Below are 25641 nucleotides of genomic sequence, written 5' to 3' on the forward strand. Positions count from 1 at the left end.
CAGGCAGGGCCATCCAGATGGGGGGTGGGGGCAAGTGGGGCAATTTGCCCCAGGCCCCCACGAGAGTTTTCAGGGGTCCCCATGAGAGTTTTTGGCGGCCCTGCGGCTGCGGGTCCCTCAGTGCCGCCGAACACACCCGGAATGAAGGACCCGCTGCCGAAGACCTGCCTCCGCTCCAGCTCTTCGGCAGCAAGGGGTTCTTCCACTCCGTGACTTCGGCGAAGTGCCCCGAAGACCCAGAGCGGAAGGACCCCCGCCGCCGAAGATCCCAGATCCCCTGAATCCTCTGGGTGGCCCTGGTCCCAGGTTACTGGGTCAGGGCTCGAGCGGGTTCTTTGTTGTGTTGTTGAAAAGGAGCCCCTAGATATTGAACCCGGGCCGTGTTGCTGCCGACTGCAACTGGCAGAAGGGTTACAGAAAGAAGCAGGGGAGAGGAGCACCAACGAATGTGTGCAATTATTCAGTGAGGAAGGGGCCTGGCCTGAAGGAATCGTCTCTGCCCTTGGCAGAGAGGGGGATTTGTGATGTCTTGGGCTTTGGAGATCCAGGCCCACAGCACTGGGATGATCAGCCCAGGGATGGGGCAGTACATGGAGCGGGGCAGATTTGGGAGCTGGCAACCTCTCTCCCCAGGTATTTCCCCTGCAGGCCCTTTTCAGTGTCTCTCTCTCCCCTTTCCCTGTGTAACCCAGGGGTTCTCAAACTTTTTAAATTGGTGACCCCGTTCACAAAGCAAGCCTCCGAGTGCGCCCCCCCCCTTATAAAGTCAAAACACATTTGTTATATTTAACATTATTTGAAATGCTTAATTTAGTCTTTAATCTACTCTTTATAACGGATTGACCTTTTCTCCCCACTTTTATATTAAGCCTAAAACGCACTTTGATTGAATTATTGGATAAGCAGAAAAGGGTTTTTAAAATAGTTACGGTTTAATACTGACAGGTTTCAGAGTCGCAGCCGTGTTAGTCTGTATTCGCAAAACGAACAGGAGGACTTCTGGCACCTTAGAGACGAACCAATTTATTTGAGCATAAACTTCCGTGAGCTACCGCTCACTTCATCGGATGCATTCAGTGGAAAATACAGTGGGGAGATTTATATACACAGAGAACATGAAACAATGGGTGTTACCATACACACTGTAATGAGAGTGATCACTTAAAGTGAGCGATTACCAGCAGGAGAGCCGGGGTGGGGGGGAACTTTTGTAGTGATAATCAAGGTGGGCCATTTCCAGCAGTTGACAAGAACATCTGAGGAACAGTGGGGGATGGAGGGGGGATAAACATGGAGAAATCATTTTACTTTGTGTAATGACCCATCCACTCCCAGTCTCTATTCAAGCCTAAGTTAATTGGATCCAGTTTGCAAATTAATTCCAATTCAGCCGTCTCTCGTTGGAGCCTGTTATAACATTCAAAAACCAGTCGGAGAACACTTCAGTCTCTCTGGTCACTCGATTACAGACCTAAAAGCGGCAATTCTTTAACAAAAAAACTCCGAAACCAGACTCCAACGAGACAGCGATTGCTAGTAATGCACACTTTCTGGGCCAATTCTCAGTACTGAGTCCTCGTTAAGGGCCCTGTGTGCTTACAAGAAACCTGGAGGACATGATACAGTGCCAGAACACAAAACTGACCTGCTCCCAGTTGCTCGTGGAAAACCCCTTCTTACCTAGAAACAAAGACCAGCAGGAGAGAATCAAGGCCCATCCTGATCCCAGAGCCCAGTCCATACTCACCTCCACTCTGCTACAGACTCACTTTTTTTCCACCACGGGCAGCCATTCAACAGCCACATAAAGCCTGTTAACCACTGCTTCAGGGAACTGCCTTCGTCACTCAATATGCTCCTGACAGCGGCTCTGCCAAAGATGATCCAATGCTAAGGCATTGATTAGGTGCCGTGTGCCCTCTGACATCCGCCCACTATACAGCAGCCCCTGCTGAGGGCACCCTTCTTCAACTGCAGCTGGTTCTTCTGGCACCCTGTGGCTTGCCCTCATTCGTCCAGGAACAAACCTAAGGCTAGCTGTAAATAATCCTGTCCAACCAAGTCTGGGAAAAGCCATCATGTAGCCAGAAGTTCCCACACCTGTTGGGTAAAAAAAAACAAGCCACCAGAAAATGGTACATAGTCTCAAGTCTCTAGGAAGTTTTCGGAGAGTGTTGGACCAACTTCCTGGTGGCTAGCTTCTTTGGCTCCACGGGCACTGATCAATGGCTCGATGTCTAGCTGGCAGCCAGTATCAAGCGGAGTGCTCCAGGGGTCAGTCCTGGGACCGGTTTTGTTCAACATCTTTATTAAAGATCTGGATGCTCCGCGAGCTCGCAGATGACACTAAGCTGTGGGGAGAGGTTGATATGCTGGAGGGTAGGGATAGGGGGGCCCAGAGTGACCTCAACAAATTGGAGGATTGGGCCAAAATAAATCTAATGAGGTTCAACAAGGACAAGTGCAGAGTCGTGCACTTAGGATGGAAGAATCCCATGCACATCTCCAGGCTGGGGACTGACCGGTTAAGGAGCAGTTCTGCAGAAAAGGACCTGGGGATTACACTGGATGAGAAGCTGGATAGGAGTCAGCAGTGTGCTATTTTTGCCAGGAAGGCTAACAGCATATTGGGCTGCATTAGTAGGAGAATTGCCAGCAGATTGAGGGAAGTGATTATTCCCCTCTATTGGGCACTGATGAGGCCACATCTGGGGTATTGCATCCAGTTTTTGCCTCACCCTCCCACTACAGAAAGGATGTGGACAAATTGGAGAGAGTCCAGCGGAGGGCAACAAAAGTGATCAGGGGGCTGGGGCACATGACTTATGAGGAGAGGCTGAGGGAACGGGGGTCATTTAGTCTGCAGAAGAGAAGAGTGAGGGGGGATTTGATAGCTGCTTTCAACTACCTGAAGGGGGATTTCAAAGAGGATGGAGCTCGGCTGTTCTCAGTGGTGGCAGATGACAGAACAAGGAGTGATGATCTCCAGTTGCAGTGGTGGGAAGTTTAGGTTGGATATTAGGAAACACTATTTCACTAGGAGGGTGGTGAGGCACTGGAATGGGTTCCCTAGGGAGGTGGTGGAATCTCCATCCTCAGAGGTTTATAAGTCCCGGCTTGACAAAGCCCTGGCTGGGATGATTTAGTTGGGGTTGGTCCTGCTTTGAGCAGGGTTTTGGCTAGATGACCTCCTGATGTCTCGTCCAACCCTGATCGAGGCTTAGAATAACATTTCCCAACAAAAGGTTGGTTGAGCTAAATGCAAACCCCTGTTATAATCCCCCCCATCCAGCAGCCCCAGGGCACGTTCCAAGCATTGGATTCGAGCTGCTGAGTCAGCTTCCTGCAGTGAGTTTCAGCTTTCCCAGAGGTAATTTGTGAGGGCTCGCCGTTTTCGGATGTGCTTGTTTAATTCCCCTCCATCCAATTCAAATGAGTTTGAAATTACCCATAGCAACATTCTTTCACCTACTTTGGTAAACTGAGAACAGTTAGGAAATCTTGTACTGAGAGACCAGTCAGTGGGGAACAGAGCGATAGTCATTTGTAAACCAGTTGCATTAAGAACCACAGGTCTCTGGATGGGGGTAGGCCACCGCGGGGATGGGGGTGTCACAGAGAATTTGGAGGGAGGTGGCGGAGTAGAGGGTGGAAGAGGTTGAATTAGGGTACATTTTCCCTTGGCCCCGAACGGGGCAGCATGACATGCCCAATTAAAAGGGGGTGTCACGCCTGAAGAATTTACAATATCCACCAAAATAACAGTAACAACAAGACAAACACAGAACACAATGTTTTGTTGCGACAGGGGACCCACGGCGTTCTGGGTTTTCTTCCACTGGCACCAGCTTGCCCAGAAAGTGTCTGAAAAACAAAATAAACATTCCCCAGCCCCTGGGTGGGGACAGATGATTGCTTAAAAATGCCCCTTTCTTTTTACAATTTTTTTGCCTGACTGCAGGAAAACCGAAGAATTACCTTTATATTTTGTTTGTTTGTGTTGTACAAAGGATACTTGCTGCATACCTAGGCAGAGGAGGCCTGTCTATGTAAACACGGTCTGTTCCTGAAGTCTTTCCCCCAGCTCATCACTAGATGTGAGGGGGGGGAGGTCATTCAGACCCTCCTTACACTTCGTATTTAAAAACGCACCCAGAGCAAAACTCCACCACTTCCCAGACAAGCCTAGCACACACCATCCACCCAGGTATTAGCCTTCAACAGATCACGACTTTTACAATGATAGCTCACCAGGCCGACTCTGTACAAATCACACCTTAATTGTATGAGAGTGGTGACTATGGGGCTTCCAGGGTGCTGCTTTGAGCACAGCCTGCCACCCCTGGGCTGACATTGCAATGGAGACGTCCCCGTAGAGTCCCTCTCTCCCGGGATAAAGATGGCAGCAGGGCTGGCCTGGGTCGCCTGACGTGGGCTCCTGGAGCTCAAGCTGTGGGGCTCAAAAGTGGGGTGCAGATATCACATTAATCCAGGACAGCGGCTTGGGCTGTAAAGTTGCAGGGTACGTGTCTTGGCTCAGGCTCAGGACCCTGCTCTAGGAGCCCAGAAGGTTGGGCGGGAGTTTGGCAAGTGAAAAAGGTAAAACCGCAGTGAAGTATTCCCCTGGACCCAATGGCATTTCTCCATTTTTCTGTCTGCTTTGGGGCAGGGACAAAAAACACGTCCTGCTGCATTCGTTATTTCAAAGGGAGGTTTAGGATTTTCATTCTCAGACACGGTGCACAAAGCAGGACTCAACCCTCGGCGTAAACTGAATGAGCCGCCCACAGATTCTGGCAGCCCCAATGAGCCACTTGGTGTGAGAGCTCGGACCTGCCCCTGTCCCAGAGGGAGGGGGTCATCTGCGAGGGGACTGCACCACTGGCCTATCAGCCCTTCACACCCAAACTTTCAGTCACTCTATCATCAGTGCCTGTGCGTGTAATTTAAACAGCAAAACCAGCATCACTGGGCTACACCAAAGGTCCACCTATCTCTGTATCTTGTCTTCTGACAGCAGCCAGTACCAGGTGCCTCAAAAGCCACTCAACAAGGCACCACTGGGAGTTGAACCCAGGATCTCCTGTTTACAAGACAGGTGCTTTAGCCAGCTAAGCCATGGTGCCCGTCTCTGGCTAACGTATGGTGTCTGCCCACACCTGACTCCCTGCCCACCCCCACCACGGCTGGACAAGCGTTGCTTGTGTTTGGATTCTGTAAAACAATGGAGCAGGTGAACTTTTGCTCCCAAGGTGTGTGTGTGATTCTTTAGACAGGTCTACGCTACAAAATTAAGTCAGTGTAGGTACAATACTTAGGAGTTGTGACGAAGTGGGACTGTTCTTAATGTTTTCTCTGAATAGTGTGGGGGTGCCTCAGTTTCCCCTAGGCAGTTCTTAAGTCTCTAGGGGGTGGGGTAAAGGTGTATGATCGTTACAGAGCCCTAGAGGGCAGGTGTGTGCAGGGGTCTGGACACAGAGAATGGCCGACACCCTGTTTCCTGGACACTGATGGCCTGGGCCCTTCCCCCTGGCAAGTTGAGAGCTAAAGGGTTGGAGAACAAAGGAATCTGGTGACCTCCTGGCCGGGGAAAGGGACAAAGCCCAGAGGAGGAGGGGCTGGAGGGAGTTTCAGTTTGGGGATGGTTGGAGATATGGAGTGAAGGGCAGATGTGGTTGTCTGGCTCACTGCCCCCCAAAATGGCCCCAGCTGAGGGGTCCTGTTCTCTGCACCTACAAGCTCTGTGTTAGACCATGGTCCTGTTGTCTAATAAACCATCTGTGTTACTGGCTGGCTGAGAGTCCCGTCTGACTGCGGAGTTGGGGGGCAGGACCCTCTGCCCCCGCCCCAGGACCCGCCTGAGCGGACTCGCTGTGGGAAGCGCAGGGAGGGGCAGAGGAGGCTGGATGCTCCAAGGTCAGACCCAGGAAGGTGGAGCCGGGGGAGCTGTGTGTCCTGCAGACAGGCTGCTGCCCGAGAGGAGACTGCCCCAGAGTCCTGCCTGGCTTCGCGGGGAGCAGGTCCAGAGCATCGCCCGGGGACGCCGGGACAGGAGTGTAAAAATTTACCCCTCCCTCCCCCTCCCGAGCAATGCAGTTATATCAACCTAACCCAGGGGCAGGAGGGTTTCTCCCATCAACACGGCTTGGGGTGCTGCTTGGCTAGTGAAGACCCAGAGAAGAGGTGGCCCGTGACTCTTGCCTTTGGGGAGGCTGGGCGTGAGCAGTGGAAGCTCCCTAGAAGTGGGGGCCATTGGTGCCGGGACCGTGGGGCTGCCCCCCTGCACGGCACCCTGCATGGCTCACTCTCCTCCCTCTGAGGCCCCACCTCTGCTCCACCCTCACTCCCATTTGGCCACTTCCCACCCCCGCTCTGCCTCTTTCGCTGAGGCTGGCTGGTCCACCTTTCCCTCGCTCTTCTCCTCCCCTGAGGCCTCCTCGCCTGCCGCTCATTCCTCTCCGCCCCCTACCCCAAGGTCTGCCCACTGTTCACACTTCTTTGTCCCCCCCCCGCGACCTGCCCTGCCCACCGCCCGGACCTCCCTCACCCTCCCCTGAGACCCACCCTGCCCACCGCCCGCACCTCCCTGACCGTCCACTGAGACCCGCCCTGCCCACCGCCCACACCTCCCTCACCGTCCACTGAGACCCGCCCTGCCCACCGCCCACACCTCCCTCACCCTCCCCTGAGACCCGCCCTGCCCACCGCCTGCACCTCCCTGACCCTCCCCTGAGACCCGCCCTGCCCATCGCCCGCACCTCCCTGGTCCTCCCCTGAGACTCGCCCTGCCCACCGCCCGCACCTCCCTGACCCTCCCCTGAGACCCGCCCTGCCCACCGCCCGCACCTCCCTCACCCTCCCCTGAGAGCCGCCCTGCCCACCGCCCGCACCTCCCTGACCGTCCACTGAGACCCGCCCTGCCCACCGCCCGCACCTCCCTGACCCTTCCCTGAGACGCGCCCTGCCCACCGCCCGCACCTCCCTGACCCTCCCCTGAGACCCGCCCTGCCCACCGCCCACACCTCCCTGACCCTCCCCTGAGACCCGCCCTGCCCACCGCCCGCACCTCCCTGACCCTCCCCTGAGACCCACCCTGCCCACCGCCCGCACCTCCCTGACCGTCCACTGAGACCCGCCCTGCCCACCGCCCACACCTCCCTGACCCTCGCCTGAGACTCGCCCTGCCCACCGCCCGCACCTCCCTGACCGTCCACTGAGACCCGCCCTGCCCACCGCCCACACCTCCCTCACCCTCGCCTGAGACTCGCCCTGCCCACCGCCCGCACCTCCCTGACCCTCCCCTGAGACCCGCCCTGCCCACCGCCCACACCTCCCTCACCCTCCCCTGAGACCCGCCCTGCCCACCGCCCGCACCTCCCTGACCCTCCCCTGAGACGCGCCCTGCCCACCGCCCGCACCTCCCTGACCCTCCCCGGAGACCCACCCTGCCCACCGCCCACACCTCCCTGACCCTCCCCTGAGACCCGCCCTGCCCACTTCTTTCTTCCTGCTGCTGTTGTTATTCCATAAAACGTCAAGGATGGAATAAAAAGCTGAGTTTCCTCCAGGATGAGGAAAGAAAGGAGCCACCAACTCCCTGGCAAAGCTCTGTGCCCCACAGAAAACCTGCCCCCTGCTATTGCCATCACTGATGGACCGGGGATATGACGGGAAAGGGACTGTCTGAATTATCGAGGCAGGAAATGGACAACAATCTACAGCAACGTCATTAACCACAGACACACTCTCCTCATGCTCCAGCCAGAAGGGAAACGGGCAGGAATTCTCGCTGTTCAGCCCTGGGCACACTTACACAACCGCACAGCAGTGAGTGTGTTGTGGACGCTGGTCTGAGGAAACAATTGGAAACGCAAAAAGAAAAGGAGGACTTGTGGCACCTTAGAGACTAACCAATTTATTTGAGCATAAACTTTCGTGAGCTACAGCTCACTTCATCGGATGCAAACTGTGGAAAATACAGCAGATGTTTTTATACACACAGACCATGAAAAAATGGGTGTTTATCACTTCAAAAGGTTTTCTCTCCCCCCACCCCAAACGATCACTCAGTGAGAACAGAACTAGAGAGTCGTGAGAAACCTGCATCAGCCAGGAAGCGGTGGCCAGGCGGTTATGGTGATGGGCTAGAAATCCCTTGGGGGTCTCCCTGCCCAGGTTCAAATCCTGTCAACGACAGAGGAACTTGTGGCTCTTCTGTTTCACTGCCCGAGCGCCCTTCGGGCCAACGGAGCTCGGTCTTGTCTCGCTCTCAGGCTACGTCTACGCTACTGAGTTACGTGGCTCGAGTTGCAGTCTTTTAATTAAATCCTCCCTGTGTCACCGGAGCGCATCCAGGCTAGCAGCTCTTGCCTCGCCCCAGAGAGCCGTGCGCTGTGGGTCGCCTTCGCACTGGGCGACTGGCCGCGGGGAGCTTTGGGAAGGGCTGGCGGTGGCTCGTGGGCCGGTGCCGCATCGCGTGAGGCAGGTTGCTCTGTCCCACGGGCATCCGACTCGATTGCCAGCTGCTTTCCAGCCGCAGGGTGAGCAGAGACCGGGTGTGTGTTCGGGGAGTGTGTCGGCACGCTGCCTCTAAGCGCGGACGGCCGCTGGAAGCCAGCAGTCCTGAGGCAGGGGGAAGGGGACACCCCACTACGGAGGCAGGGGGAGGGGGACAACCCCGACCTCGGCCCCTGCTTCCCTCGCTGGCTCAGCCCAGCCCAGCCGTCTCTGTCACAGACACACACTCACACACACCTGCTGCCGCCAGCCTGGCTCTGTGTCGGGGGCACGGGAACGGGGGGGTAGAGGGCCACGGCCCCACCACGTTTTACCAGCCGTAAGGACGAACGACGGGGGGAGACAAGGTGCAGTCTTGGGGGGAAGAGGCGTTCTGTGGATGTGGCCTCGGGGGCACGGCCTGGGGCGGGGACTCAGGGGGAAGGAGCGGTGTAAGGTTGGGGCCTGAGGGAGAAGGGGTGGCATGAGTGCGGGTCCTTGGGGAAAGGGGCATCATGGGGGTGCCGCAGTTTGGATGCGGGTGGCCCCCCCGGCCCCTGTGAGGAAGCTTCCGTCGCCCCTGCTCCGTGGTCGCAGTGCGGGAGGGGGCAGCGTCCCACGGCAGCGATTTGCTCCTGGCTGCCGGAGCAGAGCCGCCGGCTCAGCCGTCAGAGCTTCCCGGAGCGACGAAACGGGAGGGGGGCCCAGCCTCTGCAGCAGGAAGGCAGGGCGGGCGGGTTCAGGGCGGGCATTGTGGGATACCGGCGGAGGTCAGTAATGGTGATCTAATGACCGGCAGCGTCTACACTGACCCGTTGTTGCTTTAAGTGCCCTGCAAAAAGCTCTAGGCCTCTCGTCGAGGTGGTTTTATTCTGTCGCCAAAACAGGGCCGTTTTCTCACCAGACGTGGCATCGCAGTGTATGCACCAGCCAAAAGCTGCCGACCGAGGGAGCGTCGTGTGCTTTTCACACGCCTGAGCAACAGAACGATGCTGAAAGAACTTTGTAGTGCGGACCTGGCCAAGGATTCACACCCCCCCAGCTTGCAAGGAAAACGTCAGCTGCTCCCCTGCTTTGCGGAAGTCAAACACAAGCAAAGCTTGTCAGGCCCAGGTGGGGTCTGGCAGGGAGTCAGGGACGGGCAGGCACCATGGCTTAGCTGGCGAAAGCACCTGTTTCGTAAACAGGAGATCCTGGGTTCGACTCCCTGTGGTGCCTTGTTGAGTGGCTTTTGGGGCACCTGGTACTGGCTACTGTCAGAAGAGAAGAACCAGAGCTAGATGGGTCTTTGGTCTAGCCGAGAATGGCTTTTTCCTATGGTTTAAATTACACTCACAGGCACTGATAAGAGAGTTATTGAAAGTTTGGGTGTTAAGGGCTGGTAGGTCTGTGTTTCAGTCCCCTTGCAGATGACCCCCCTCCCTCTGGGACAGGGACCGGTCTGAGCTCTCACACCAAATGTCTAATTGTGGCTGCCAGAATCTGTGTGCGCACGAGTCTGAGAATGAAAATCATAAGCCAGCCTTTGAAATAAGGAATGCAGCAGGACGTGTTATTGTCCCTGCCCCAAAGCAGACAGACCAATGGAGAACTGCCAGTGAGCCCAGGGGAATACTCCACTGCCCTTTTACCTTTTTCGCTTGCGAAACTCCCTCCCAAGCTTGTGGGGTCCCAGAGCCCGGTACTGAGCCTGAGCTGAGATGTCCACACTGGAAACTTACCACCCCCCAGCCCAAGCTCCGGGAGCCTGAGCTGGCACGGGACCGCCCTGGGTGTTTCATTGCAGTGTGGACACAGCCGAGCATTGTGTCTACACCGCCGCTAACATACCCAAGTCACTCTTCTCAAACCCTGGCTCAGCTGATTCAGGTTTGTGGGGCAGGGTTATGAAATTACAGTGTAGACACTCCAGCTTGTGCCCAGCCTCTGATATCCCACAAGGGGTGAGGGTCTCTGAGCCCAAATGTCTACACTGCAATTTTTAGCCCCAAAATGTGAGCCCCAGAAGTCCATGTCAGACGATCCAGGACAGCCGGGCTGCAGGGCTTTTATCACAGGATCGATGCGCTCTCAGGGTATGTCTACATTGCAATGTGAGCCCAGGGTCAGTAGAAGTCACGTCAGCAGCCACAACACAAACATAAACCAGCGGCAAAAGACCCACCCCCAAATAAGCTGGGCAGTGCCCTTCTCCCTCAGGTTCTTAAGTCCAGCAACCAAAAGTCCTTTAACATGAGCCATCCCCTCCCTGCATCCCACTCACAGTTGTTGTCCTTAGTCAGTACACACCCAGCGGTGCATCTGTAGAGTTCACCCCCCATCCTGGGTGGAAAAAGGAGGAAAATAAGAAGGCACCATACTCACTAGGTTGTCTAGGGACTCACTCATCCCTCTACAGCCACCCAGTCCCAAAGTTGGTCAAACACCTAAATTTTAGTATTTGATTGTGATTGATTACCCATGCCTCTCAACTCTATTCCTCAATCTGCCTGGCTTTGGAACCCATGTCCCCTGCCTAGCAAGTGCTATTCAGTTGAGGGTGAGTCCCTCAATTGGGGCCTGCCAAGTAGAGTTCTGCTGCCCTCGATTCACACAACAAGGACAACAACGCTTTATCACTCCTGCCCCAATAACAAGGAGACTGGGAATCCAACACCAGCCCAAAGTGATCATTTCAGCAAGCAATCCCATCATGCTGAGCACCTAGGCAGGTTGTCTCTGCCCATGCAAACAAGATCAGCTTCAGAAGTCCTCTTCCACAGCTCATCATTAGATGTCAGGGGAGCGCTCATTCCGACCCTACTTACATATTTAATATAAACATTTCCAACATACTGTAAAAGCCACATGCAGACACACACACGAAACCTTGCAAGAAAAGCTTCTTGAGGGGGTCTGAAGCACATGCTGCTGGAGGGAAGGAGGGAAACCGTGAGTTGGGATTGAGGGGCACTGGGAATAGAGGGGACGTGGGTTTGGGATGAAGAGCATCCTCGTTTAGGGTTTCAGCAGGACAGGGGAAGGTAGCAGGTGATTCTAATTCTTTAGAGATATTTTGTGTGTTTGTATGTGTGTGCAAAGGAGGAACATGCTATATGTCCACAGGCCTTTATTCCTCCAGCCTGCAAGGACAGAGGGGATGTCAGGAAGTTGCCCCTTCAATCACACAACAAAAAGGCCCTTCTTAGGAAAGGCAAAATCCTGAAGAGGAAAAGTAATGTCAAAGAGACAGCTATCTAGGCATATAGTTCATCACCTGACCAGGGCCTTGAACCCTGGACCTCAGATTAAAAGCCTGAGGCTCCACCAACTGAGCTAGCCAGGCTCATGAGAAAAAGAAGGCAAGTTGGTGCACAGGAGTAAGTGGTTGACTGTTCCTGATCACCTTCCTCTCTTCCAAGTGCTTCAAATGGTTTCCTTGAGGACCTGCTCCATGATTTTTCCAGGGACTGAGGTGAGGCTGACTGGTCTGTAGTTCCCCGGGTTCTCCTTCTTGCCCTTTTTAATGAAGGGCACTATATTTTCCTTTTTCCAGTCGTCCGGGACCTACCCCGATCGCCACGAGTTTTCCAAGATAATGGCTAATGGCTCTGCAATCACATCCGCCAACTCCCTCAGCGCCCTCGGATGCCTTAGATCTGGACCCATGGGCTTATGCATGTCCAGCTTTTCTAAATAGTCCTTAACCTGTGCTTTCTCCACTGAGAGCTGCTCACCTCCTCCCCATACTGTGTTGCCCAGTGCACCTGCCTGGGAGCTGACCGTGTCTGTGAAGACAGAGGCAAAAAAAGCATTGAGTCCTTCAGCTTTTTCCACATCCTCTGTCACTAGGTTGCCTCCCCCATTCATTAAGGGTCCCACACTTTCCCTGACCTTTTTCTTGTTGCTAACATAGAAATCCTTCTTGTTACCCTTCACATCCCTTGCTAGCTGCAACTCCAGTTGTGTTTTGGCCTTCCTGATTACACCTCTGCATGCTCGAGCAATATTTTTATATTCCTCCCTAGTCATCTGTCCAAGTTTTCACTTCTTGTAAGCTTCCTTTTTGTGTTTAAGCTCCCCGAAGAATTCACTGTTAAGCCAAGCTGGTCGCCTGCCATATTTGCTATTCTTTCTGCACATCGGGATGGTTTGTTCCTGCACCCTCAATAAGGATTCTTTAAAGTACAGACAGCTTTCCTGTACTCCTTTCCTCCTCATATTAGCCTCCCAGGGGATCCTGCCCATCAGTTCCCTAAGGGGGTCAAAGTCTGATTTTCTGAAGTCCAGTTTCCATATTTTGCTACTCTTCTTTCTTCCTTTTTTGAGGCTCCTGAACTCAACCATCTCATGGTCACTGCTGCCCAGGTTGCCATCCACTTCTACTTCCCCTACCAATTCTTCCCTGTTTGTAAGCAGCAGGTCAAGAGGAGAACATCCCCTGGTTGGTTCCTCCAGTCGTTGCACCAGGAAGTTGTCCCCAACACTCTCCAAAAATTTCCTGGAGACTTGAGAGTATGGATCACTTTCTGGTGGCTTGTTTTTTTACCCAGCAGGCATGGGGACTTCTGGCTACATGATGGCTTTTGCCAGACTTGGTTGGACAGGATTATTTACAGCTAGCCTTAGGTTTGTTCCTGGACGAATGAGGGCAAGCCGCAGGGTACCAGCAGAACCAGCTGCAGGCGCAGCAAGGGTGGCCTCAGCAGGGGCTGCCGTATAGTGGGCGGGTGTCACAGGGCACACGGCACCTAATCAACGCCTTAACATTGGATCATCTTTGGCAGAGCCGCTCTCAGGAGCATCTTCAGCGATGAAGGCAGCTCCCCGCAGTAGTGGCTACCCAGATTTATTTGGCTGTTGAATGGCTGCCCATGGCCTTTAATGAGGACTCAGGGGATGGGGGAGGGATAGCTCAGTGGTTTGAGCATTAGTCTGCTTAAGCCAAGGGTTGTGAGTTCAATCCTTGAGGGGGCCATTTAGGGATCTGGGGCAAAAATTGGGGATTGGCCTTGCTTTGAGCAGGGGGTTGGACTAGATATCTCCTGAGGTCCCTTCCAACCCTGATCTTCTACAATACACTGGGTTGGCCCAGAAAGTGTGCATTGCTAGCAATTGCATTCTTCCTTCTTTTGTTTTTTCAATGGCATTTCTGTCTGTGGTTTCATTTTGCTTTGTATAGTGGTGTTTTCTACTGGATCCAATATTTTAATTAGCAACAAAGAAAAAAAGAAAAAAGACACAGGCTCTCATACCACAGCAATTAATGCTGAGGCAACCTGCTTGCCAACGCAATAGCAGTTTCATCAACTCCAGGCGGGTGATTTGATTCTTTCCAATGCTCCTCTGCAAAGAAGCCTTCTCCTTAAGAAGCAATAACTTGGATTGATGACACAGGTCTCTTCTGTTTCCTAGAAAAAGATTGGAAACGATGAGCAGAGAAGACAAAAGACATACACTAAAGGCACCACTGAGAGTTGAACCCAGGATCTGTTTACTAGACAGGTGCATTAGCCAGCTTAGCCATGGCACTGGCCTCTGAAAGTCCTTGGCAACTGCTCCTCTTGATGCTCCTAGACAACATGTCCAAATTCAAAATCGTTTCTTGCAAGACCTGCCGACATCGAGCTGTCTGGCTCTCTGCACACAGAAAGGCAGAGCTGAGGTGAGAGAACTCTTCCTTTGAGCAGGGGGTGGGACTGAGGACCCTCCTGAGGTCCCTTCCAACCCTGATCTTCTATGATTCTATGATTCTTTTCATGCTATCAGCCATGGATCTAGACTGTTCTCAGTGGTGGCAGATGACAGAACAAGGAGTAATGGTCTCAAGTTGCAGTGGGAGAGATTTAGGTTGGATATTAGGAAAAACTTTTTCACTAGGAGGGTGGTGAAACACTGGAATGCGTTGCCGAGGGAGGTGGTGGAATCTCCTTCCTTAGATATTTTTAAGGTCAGGCTTGACAAAGCCCTGGCTAGGATGATTTAGTTGGGGATTGGCCCTGCTTTGAGCAGGGGGTTGGACTAGATGACCTCCTGAGGGCCCTTCCAACCCTGATCTTCTATGATTCTATGATTGTATAGTGGTTAGTATGCTGCATTGTGGTCGCAGCAACCTCGGCTCGACTCTGAGTAACAGTAAGCTTTTTATCAGCTCCAGACTTGTCATTTGCTGCATTCCAAGACTTAGCCACAAGGAAGGCTCTCTTTGCCTTGAACACGCATTTCAAGTATTTCCCAGGAAGGTCTTTTCTGTTCAGAAGAAAGAGATACCAAAAAGGGAGCCCGGCAGATACAGTCAGCTCAGCAAGGAAAAACTGGCAGGCCAAGCCAGGAGCTCCTGGTTCCAAGAAAGGCTTTTCAGTCAGCTCTTCTGAAAGATCACTCTCTAGAGGCCTTGCAAGAACCACTGCCCATGATCACTGAGAAAGAGCTGCCAAAACAGAGCTCTCCACTGTCTGCAGGCATGCAGCTATTAGGAGCTCTGTGCACAGAGAGGCCCCTGCTAGCAGAAAAAGGCTTTGGAAGTGTGTGACACTCTGGACCTCAAAGTAGCACCCTGGACCCCCATATTCACAGCTGCGCTATGATTATGAAATGCTTTGTACAAAGCCTGACTTGTTAGGTATTGCTTAAAAAGTCTTGGTCCATTGAACATTACTCTCCTGTTGGGTTGTATGTACTATCATTGTATGTGAAGTTACAAAGTTCTGCTATCTGTTCGTTACTGAAATATGGGGTGAGTGGGAAAGGCCCGCAGCTGGCTTTTCAGTATCAACAAAGCAGCAGCCGACATCAGGACCAACGAGACGTGTGTGGGTGGCCCATCAAGAAGAATCCACTCTCCCAGAGACTTCTCAGCGAGGGCACGGTACACAATGGGAGCTACCTAACCCCCACATCCCAGCAAGGGTCTTTCCAGCATCTGGAGAGAAAATATAAATAAGGGTTGATGACACCACCACATGGCCTCTCACCTCCCCCATCCCAGCATGTGGAAGATCATCCAGAAGACAAAGGCTTTGAACTGGGGAGATTGGTCCCAGGCTGAGAGGGAATTCAGCCTGACTCAGAAGAAGTTGGGCAGCAGAAGCTCAGGGAAATTGAGGGGAACTCAAGATGTGTCCCAGTGTTGGCCAGGGTTTGTACAGCACCTAGCACAAGAGGGGGTCCCAATCTCAGTCATGGTCTGTGCAGCACCTGGGAGCCCCGATCTCTGTTTCTTAATCACAGGCTGGGAATGGATAGAAGGAAAACTTTAGTACCTCAAGATTAATGCACCTCTATGCCAGTCCTTGCTGAGTGGCACTGTTACTCTCATAAGGAGTTGGCAGTACCGGACCCATATAGTCTAGTGGTCAGGATTCCTGGTTTTTCGTGCAGGAGGCCTGGGGTTCAACTCCTGGTGTAGGAACAGAGCAGAGCTTTTGCTCAGAGAGGAGGTAGGCCATGAAAGGAATGGGGAGGGATCCTGTCAGCAGGGGAGTTGGACAGTGCTGGGAGGGGATCCCAGAAGTGGGGCAAAGGTCTGGCTGGAGATCAGGGAAGGATCCCAGCAGGGTGGGAAGTGGGCAGCATGGAGCGCGCAGGACTGGCATGGGGCCTGGCGAGAGCAATTGGGTCCTTCTAAACTCACCAACTGCAGGCTTGGAAGAATTACATATTTGTTGGCGAATGTCAATTTCTCTCGAAACACACAACACAGTGACAAAATATTTCCATCAATAATCATCAAAACTGACAGACGGGCAAAGTAAGAAACATGCTGCTTGAGAACGTATCCTAGTCCAATCCTACAGGGTTCCATTATGCCTTAGGTGCCACCATGTGGGTGTTTCATTTCCCTCCTCATTTCCACACAGAGAAACAATTTCCTTTGTGTGGATCCATGAACAGCAAAATCTTCCTGTGTCTCTCCCCTGAGCCAGGGCATTCAATTCCAGTGAAACCTTCTCTCCGGCAATGGCCATGGCCAGACAGACGGGACGCGGCCACCTTCCCCCCAGCAGTGAGATGTTCCCTCTCCTCTTTCTTCATGCTGCTCTTGTTATTCCATGAATCATCAAGGATGGAATAAAAAGCTGAGTTTCCTCCAGGGTGAGGAAGGAAAGGAGCCACCAACTCCCCCAAAAATCTCAGTGTCCCAGAGAAAACCTGCTATTGGAATCACAGAGGTGCTGGGGGTATGTTGGGGACAGGGACCGTCTGAATTGTCATGGCAGGGAATGGACAATCTACCGCAACGTCATCAACCACAGACACGCTCTCCTCATGCTCCAGCCAGAAGGGAAACGGGCAGGAATTCTTGCGGTTCAGCCATGGACACACTTACACAACCGCACAGCAGTCAGTGTGGGTGTCTTGCCATCCACGGTATAAAACGGAGCCAGTCTGGACTTCTGGTCTTACTCTTAGGCAAGTCGACATTCAAGAATGGCACTGTGTTAATGAAGATGCTCTAAGGCAATGGAGGTGGTGGAATCTCCTTCCTTGGAGGTTTTTAAGGCCCGGCTTGACAAAGCCCTGGCTGGGATGATTTAGTTGGGGATTGGTCCCTGCTTTGAACGAGATGATCTCCTGAGGTCCCTTCCAACCCTGATCTTCTATGAGTCTACGAGTAGGAAAGAGCTATCCTATCCTCGTAGTTCATCAGCCTCCCCAAGAGGTGGTAGCTATGTCAGCGGGAGAATCCATGGCTGTGGGTGTGCAAACTGTGATGTTTACCAAGGAGGATAGCTCAGTGGTTTGAGCATTGGCCTGCTAAACCCAGGGTTGTGAGTTCAATCCTTGAGGGGGCTGCTTAGGGATCTGCGGCAAAAATTGGGGATTGGTCCTGCTTTGAGCAGGGGGGGTTGGACTAGATGACTCCTAGAGGTCCCTTCCCACCCTGATATTCTATGATGTATAAAATTTAATCAAACCCCAATTTCAAAACCACCCATGGTCTGGGAATGGAACAGAAGCTCCCTGAAGCAGGGTCTGTCTTTCACGGTCCTTAAGATCATTGACTGGAACATAGCATCATTTGGGGGGTTTAGCTCAGTGGTCGATTGTTGCACTGTAATTCAAGGGGTCCTTGGTTCAAATCCAAGGACCCCCTCAGAAGACTCTTTCTTAAATGAAAACTTTTTCAAGCATATTAGTTAATGAGTTCCACTGGATGGGGATGCTTGAAATGAATTTAAACACAACATTTCCCTGTGTAAATGCATAAAAACATCGTAAAGCTGTCCATCAGCTGAAATCAGTTCTAGTCCTCTAAGTGTCTAAGTTTATGTTTTCATCAGTTAAACAAAGGTATAATATGAATGCACATTTGCAGATTCCTGTTCTTCAGGGCCTATGCTGTGTAGAATCATAGAATATCAGGGTTGGAAGGGACCTCAGAAGGTCATCTAGTCCAACCCCCTGCTCAAAGCAGGACCAATCCCCAATTTTTGCCCCAGATCCCTAAATGGCCCCCTCAAGGACTGAGCTCACAACCCTGGGTTTAACAGGCCAAATGCTCAAACCACTGAGCTATCCCACCCCACCCCACATCCAGTTTGAGGTTCAAGAGTCTGATGAGCAAGGACACCTTGGTGAGGGAAAAGACACCAGCAACTTGCCTCCTTCACATTCAGGTAACGTCTGGGGCCCCAGAACAAAGCATGAGAAGAAGCCAGTAGCTCTGAGCAAGAACGTAGCCACTAAAATGCTGGCTAGAGTTGCCAGGATTCCCAGAAATGCCACCATCCCCTGTCCACGAATATTCGTAGAAGGTGGTGTCTGCAGCAGGGACCACAAATGCAGAGAAAAGCCCTCAAAAATTCTAAGCTGCCAAGACCCAGATGGTGGTCAAGATCCCACCTAAAATCAAGACAGGAGAGAACAAGGCTAAAGCTAACTCCAAAGCACCCAAAGCCAGGGCTAAGAAGGTGGCACAGAGAAAGAAGTAAAGAGATTTCCATTGGGATGACTCCTGCTCCCCAAATGGGTCTTTATGAGTCCCCATGAACTAGCCAGAGAGATCCAGGTCCTGCAGGACAAACAGCCCCCTGGATAGTATAATGAAGGGGTGGCGGGGGGGAAGTGTTTCTCTCCCAGAGGAGAAGTGCTGTGTTTTGTGAAACACCTCCCAGGGGAGTGATGCACTCAGAAGGCAGCTGCCCACACCTCCCACATGGGCTCCTTCTCTTTGATCTGCTTCTGCGGTTATTTCAGAACCAGCCCTAGCGGGAGCGTGTCCCTGGGACTTCACCAGCTGTACCATAGGCTGTGTCTGCATCTCAGCTTCGATTAACACAAGTTTTTAGTTGAATCCTATTGTGATACTTTCCCAGTGCTCTGCCTCGTTCTAACATTCTGGAGATAGATTGACTACGGGGAGGAATGGACTAGTTTGTGTGACATTTGGTAAGTACGTTGCCTTGGTATGTGACTGAAAACAAGACTGGAGGTGGGCAGGTTACAAAAAGACAATGGCAAAGCTGCTCACATCCACCATCGAATTATACTCCAGATAGTGATGCTTTTCAAAGGTATAGAGCAATGTGTTAATAAACCATCTTTGGTTCAATAAACAGAGTGGCCTACTCTGGGGCTAGTTTTGAAGTGACTCTGGCTATGAATGCAGTAGAAATCCGGCAACAAGTCTCTCAGGTGGGAAGTTTGTGCAGTCACGTTTATTTGGCTGGTTTCTCCCAGCTTGTTTCTACAAACCCCGTAATCCATCACCTCAGTGTATTTTCCATTTCAGTGTGCGGGTCCAGAAAAGAAACCGAAGAAGACGGCACCGGGCAAACCCGATAAAGGTGCCCTGGGAAAAGGGTTTTGATTTTCATTCGAAAAAGCTTTTAAAGGGAAGCACCTGGATTTGAACGATCAGCCCATTGCTATGCGTGTAAATGCTCCACCACCCAACTATGCTCTCAATAAAGAGCTCGAGACATAGCTCAGACCAGGGATGGGCTTGAACCTGGGGCTTAAAAAACTTTATATGTATACAAACATTTCAGTGTAAACACCTGGGCTCAGGCTCAGTACCGGACTCTGGGACCCCACAAGCTTGGGAGGGAGTTTGGCAAGTGAAAAAGGTAAAAGGGCAGTGGAGTATTCCCCTGGGCTCAATGGCAGTTCTCCATTGGTCTGTCTGCTTTGGGGCAAGGACAATAACACGTCCTGCTGCATTCCTTATTTCAAAGGCTGGCTTATGATTTTCATTCTCAGACTCGTGCGCACACAGATTCTGGCAGCCACAATTAGACATTTGGTGTGAGAGCTCAGACCGGTCCCTGTCCCAGAGGGAGGGGGGTCATCTGCAAGGGGACTGAAACACAGACCTACCAGCCCTTAACACCCAAACTTTCAATAACTCTCTTATCAGTGCCTGTGAGTGTAATTTAAACCATAGGAAAAAGCCATTCTCGGCTAGACCAAAGACCCATCTAGCTCTGGTTCTTCTCTTCTGACAGTAGCCAGTACCAGGTGCCCCAAAAGCCACTCAACAAGGCACCACAGGGAGTCGAACCCAGGATCTCCTGTTTATGAAACAGGTGCTTTCGCCAGCTAAGCCATGGTGCCTGCCCGTCCCTGACTCCCTGCCAGACCCCACCTGGGCCTGACAAGCTTTGCTTGTGTTTGACTTCCGCAAAGCAGGGGAGCAGCTGACGTTTTCCTTGCAAGCTGGGGGGGTGTGAATCCTTGGCCAGGTCCGCACTACAAAGTTCTTTCAGCATCGTTCTGTTGCTCAGGCGTGTGAAAAGCACACGACGCTCCCTCGGTCGGCAGCTTTTGGCTGGTGCATACACTGCGATGCCACGTCTGGTGAGAAAACGGCCCTGTTTTGGCGACAGAATAAAACCACCTCGACGAGAGGCCTAGAGCTTTTTGCAGGGCACTTAAAGCAACAACGGGTCAGTGTAGACGCTGCCGGTCATTAGATCACCATTACTGACCTCCGCCGGTATCCCACAATGCCCGCCCTGAACCCGCCCGCCCTGCCTTCCTGCTGCAGAGGCTGGGCCCCCCTCCCGTTTCGTCGCTCCGGGAAGCTCTGACGGCTGAGCCGGCGGCTCTGCTCCGGCAGCCAGGAGCAAATCGCTGCCGTGGGACGCTGCCCCCTCCCGCACTGCGACCACGGAGCAGGGGTGACGGAAGCTTCCTCACAGGGGCCGGGGGGGCCACCCGCATCCAAACTGCGGCACCCCCATGATGCCCCTTTCCCCAAGGACCCGCACTCATGCCACCCCTTCTCCCTCAGGCCCCAACCTTACACCGCTCCTTCCCCCTGAGTCCCCGCCCCAGGCCGTGCCCCCGAGGCCACATCCACAGAACGCCTCTTCCCCCCAAGACTGCACCTTGTCTCCCCCCGTCGTTCGTCCTTACGGCTGGTAAAACGTGGTGGGGCCGTGGCCCTCTACCCCCCCGTTCCCGTGCCCCCGACACAGAGCCAGGCTGGCGGCAGCAGGTGTGTGTGAGTGTGTGTCTGTGACAGAGACGGCTGGGCTGGGCTGAGCCAGTGAGGGAAGCAGGGGCCGAGGTCGGGGTTGTCCCCCTCCCCCTGCCTCCGTAGTGGGGTGTCCCCTTCCCCCTGCCTCAGGACTGCTGGCTTCCAGCGGCCGTCCGCGCTTAGAGGCAGCGTGCCGACACACTCCCCGAACACACACCCGGTCTCTGCTCACCCTGCGGCTGGAAAGCAGCTGGCAATCGAGTCGGATGCCCGTGGGACAGAGCAACCTGCCTCGCGCGATGCGGCACCGGCCCACGAGCCACCGCCAGCCCTTCCCAAAGCTCCCCGCGGCCAGTCGCCCAGTGCGAAGGCGACCCACAGCGCACGGCTCTCTGGGGCGAGGCAAGAGCTGCTAGCCTGGATGCGCTCCGGTGACACAGGGAGGATTTAATTAAAAGACTGCAACTCGAGCCACGTAACTCAGTAGCGTAGACGTAGCCTGAGAGCGAGACAAGACCGAGCTCCGTTGGCCCGAAGGGCGCTCGGGCAGTGAAACAGAAGAGCCACAAGTTCCTCTGTCGTTGACAGGATTTGAACCTGGGCAGGGAGACCCCCAAGGGATTTCTAGCCCATCACCATAACCGCCTGGCCACCGCTTCCTGGCTGATGCAGGTTTCTCACGACTCTCTAGTTCTGTTCTCACTGAGTGATCGTTTGGGGTGGGGGGAGAGAAAACCTTTTGAAGTGATAAACACCCATTTTTTCATGGTCTGTGTGTATAAAAACATCTGCTGTATTTTCCACAGTTTGCATCCGATGAAGTGAGCTGTAGCTCACGAAAGTTTATGCTCAAATAAATTGGTTAGTCTCTAAGGTGCCACAAGTCCTCCTTTTCTTTTTGCGTTTCCAATTGTTTCCTCAGACCAGCGTCCACAACACACTCACTGCTGTGCGGTTGTGTAAGTGTGCCCAGGGCTGAACAGCGAGAATTCCTGCCCGTTTCCCTTCTGGCTGGAGCATGAGGAGAGTGTGTCTGTGGTTAATGACGTTGCTGTAGATTGTTGTCCATTTCCTGCCTCGATAATTCAGACAGTCCCTTTCCCCGTCATATCCCCGGTCCATCAGTGATGGCAATAGCAGGGGGCAGGTTTTCTGTGGGGCACAGAGCTTTGCCAGGGAGTTGGTGGCTCCTTTCTTTCCTCATCCTGGAGGAAACTCAGCTTTTCATTCCATCCTTGATGTTTCATGGAATAACAACTGCAGCATGAAGAAAGAGGACGGCAGGGCGGGTCTCAGGGGAGGGACAGGGAGGTGCGGGTGTAGGCTACACTGACTTAATTTTGTAGCATAGACCTGTCCAAAGAATCACACACACACCTTGGGAGCAAAACTTCACCTGCTTCTCTGCTTTACAGAATCCAACACAAGCAACGCTTGTCCGGCCGTGGGGGGCGTTGGCAGGGAGTCAGGTCTGGGCAGACACCATACGTTAGCCAGAGACAGGCACCATGGCTTAGCTGGCTAAAGCACCTGTCTTGTAAACAGGAGATCCTGGGTTCAACTCCCAGTGGTGCCTTGTTGAGTGGCTTTTGAGGCACCTGGTATTGGCTGCTGTCAGAAGACAAGATACAGAGATAGGTGGACCTTTGGTCTAGCCCTGTAAGACTGTACTGTTCTTATCATTTAAATTACACGCACAGCCACTGATGATAGAGTTTCTGAAAGTTTGAGTGTTAAGAGCTGATAGGTCAGTGGTGCAGTCCCCTCGCAGATGACCCCCTCCCTCTGGGACAGGGGCAGGTCCGAGCTCTCACACCAAGTGGCTCATTGGGGCTGCCAGAATCTGTGGGCGGCTCATTCAGTTTACGCCGCCGGTTGAGTCCTGCTTTGTGCACCGTGTCTGAGAATGAAAATCCTAAACCTCCCTTTGAAATAACGAATGCAGCAGGACGTGTTTTTTGTCCCTGCCCCAAAGCAGACAGAAAAATGGAGAAATGCCATTGGGTCCAGGGGAATACTTCACTGCGGTTTTACCATTTCCACTTGCTAAACTCCCTCCCAACCTTCTGGGCTCCTAGAACAGGTTCCTGAGCCTGAGCCGAGACACGTGCCCTGATTAATGTGACACGGGCCAGCTGTGGGTGTTTCATTGCACTGTAGACGTATCCTAACGTTATGTCTGCACAGCGATTAAAACAATCAAGGCACCTGTCTCAGACCCCGGGGCAGCTGACTCAAGCTTCTGAGGCTGCGGCTGCAGGGCTATAAAATGACAGTGGAGACAGATGGGCTTGAGCTCAATCTCTGAGGCCCCACGAGGGGTGAGGGTTTCCAAACCCAGGCTTCAGCAGGAACACCAGTATCTGCACCCCACTTTTCAGCCCCACAGCTTGAGCTCCAGAAGCCCACATCAGGTGACCCAGGCCAGCCCTGCTGCCATCTTTATCCCGGGAGAGAGAGACTCTACGGGGACGTCTCCATTGCAATGTCAGCCCAGGGGTGGCAGGCTGTGCTCAAAGCAGCACCCTGGAAGCCCCATAGTCACCACTCTCATAGAATTAAGGTATGATTTGTACAAAGTCGGCCTGGTGAGCTATCATTTCAAAAGTCGTGATCTGGTGAACATTAATATCTTGTTGGGTGGTGTGTGTTAGCATTATCTGGGAAGTTATGAAGTTTTGCTCTGTGTGCGTTACTAACATATGTTATGAGGCTGAGAAATGCCCATCACCAGCCTTTCTGGAGGAGCCAGACTCGCTGCTGGCCCATTAAATGTATCCACACTCCCAAGGTCTATCCCAGGAACCGTGTACAATGCAGACTTCTCCGAGATAGCCCAGAGACAATGGACACTGCTTGACTCACATCATAGCAAAGGAACTTCCTAGCAAGTTGGAAGAAACTATGAAAGAGGGGAAGAAACATCATGACTTGGCCTCTCTCCCCCACAACTCAACACCTGGCAACACTTCTGGAGGACAAAGACTGAACTGAAATAATTGTAGAGATCAGAAGAGAATAATTGTCATAAAAATAAAGGGAAGGGTAACCACCTTTCTGTATATAGTGCTATAAAATCCCTGCTGGCCAGAGGCAAAATCCTTTCACCTGTAAAGCGTTAAGAAGCTCAGATAACCTGACTGGCACCTGACCCAAAATGACCAATGAGGGGACAAGATACTTTCAAATCTCGAGGGGGGGGAAGGCTTTTTTCTGTCTGGTGATACCTTTGCTGGGAACAGATCAAGGATGCAAGCTCTCCAACTCCTGTAAAATTAGTAAGTAAACTAGCTAGAAAATGCATTAGGTTTTCTTTGTTTTGGCTTGTGAAATTCGCTCTGCTGGAGGGAATGTGTATTCCTGTTTTTGCGCCTTTTTGTAACTTAAGGTTTTGCCTAGAGGGATTCTCTATGTTTTGAATCTGACTGCCTGTGAAATTATCTTCTATTCCAATTTTACAGTGTTTCTTTTATCTTTGTTTTGCTCTTCTAATAAAGTTCTGTTCTTTTTAGAATCTGATTGGTTTTTAGGGTCCTAAGAAACCCAAGCTGGTCTGTGCTCAACTTGTTTATTCTCAGCCTCCCCAGGAAAGGGGGTGTAAGGGCTTGGGGGGATAGCTGGGGGAAGAGGAACTCCAAGTGGTCCTTTTCCCTGGTTCTTTATTAAAGCACTTGGGGGTGGCAGCATAGCCTAGTCCAATGGCAAAGATTTTGTGCCTTGGGGAAGTTTTTAACCTAAGCTGGTAGAAATAAGCTTAGGGGGTCTTTCATGCGGGTCCCCACATCTGTACCCCAGAGTCCGGAGTGGGGATGGAACCTTGACAATAATAATAATCCATTCAAATCAAAGTCCCCAAACAGACTGGTATTGATTTCTCAGCAGAAAATTTTCCATTTGGGGGATTTTGTTTTCCCACTCAGACCTTGCCAAGGGAAGCAGAGAGAAAATCTTTGAGTTGCCTCCTTCAGAACAGCTTGGCCTAGACACTCTAGCTGTGGGCCACTGTCGTGGCCTTGCTGAGGTGGGGGCATTTTAATTATTTGGGCAGGTCCCAGGGTGTTTGGGGGAGATTATGAGGATGTTACCTAAGAAACACAGAATTCTTTAAGAAATCTGGGATTTAGACATATTTTACTGAAAGCAAGAGAGGTCTGAGTTCCTGAGAAGGTTTTTGTTTACAGGAAGCAATGTGGCTCGATCTGTCATTGTACCAAAGGGGAGACGGCGGTTTGTGAAGAAGGGGAGAAGACTAAATGCACACAACAAAGATGGGATTTGAACCCATGCGTGCAGAGCACAATGGATTAGCAGACCATCACCTTAACCACTCGGCCACCTCATCTGAGCTGCCAAAAAAGAGACGGGAGGAGATGTCTAAGGCCAGCAGAGGTAGGGACAATAAGGAGTTTTTAAATACGAAGTGTAAGGAGGGTCTGAATGACCTCCCCCCCTCACATCTAGTGATGAGCTGGGGGAAAGACTCCAGGAACAGACCGTGTTTACATAGACAGGCCTCCTCTGCCTAGGTATGCAGCAAGTATCCTTTGTACAAAACAAACAAACAAAATATAAAGGTAATTCTTCGGTTTTCCTGCAGTCAGGCAAAAAAATGTGAAAAGAAAGGGGCATTTTTAAGCAATCATCTGTCCCCACCCAGGGGCTGGGGAATGCTTATTTTGTTTTTCAGACACTTTCTGGGCAAGCTGGCACCAGTGGAAGAAAACCCAGAACGCCGTGGG

This window comes from Lepidochelys olivacea (genome assembly GCF_965140295.1).
Source record: "Lepidochelys olivacea isolate rLepOli2 genome assembly, chromosome: 28".
Lineage (NCBI taxonomy): Eukaryota > Metazoa > Chordata > Testudines > Cheloniidae > Lepidochelys > Lepidochelys olivacea.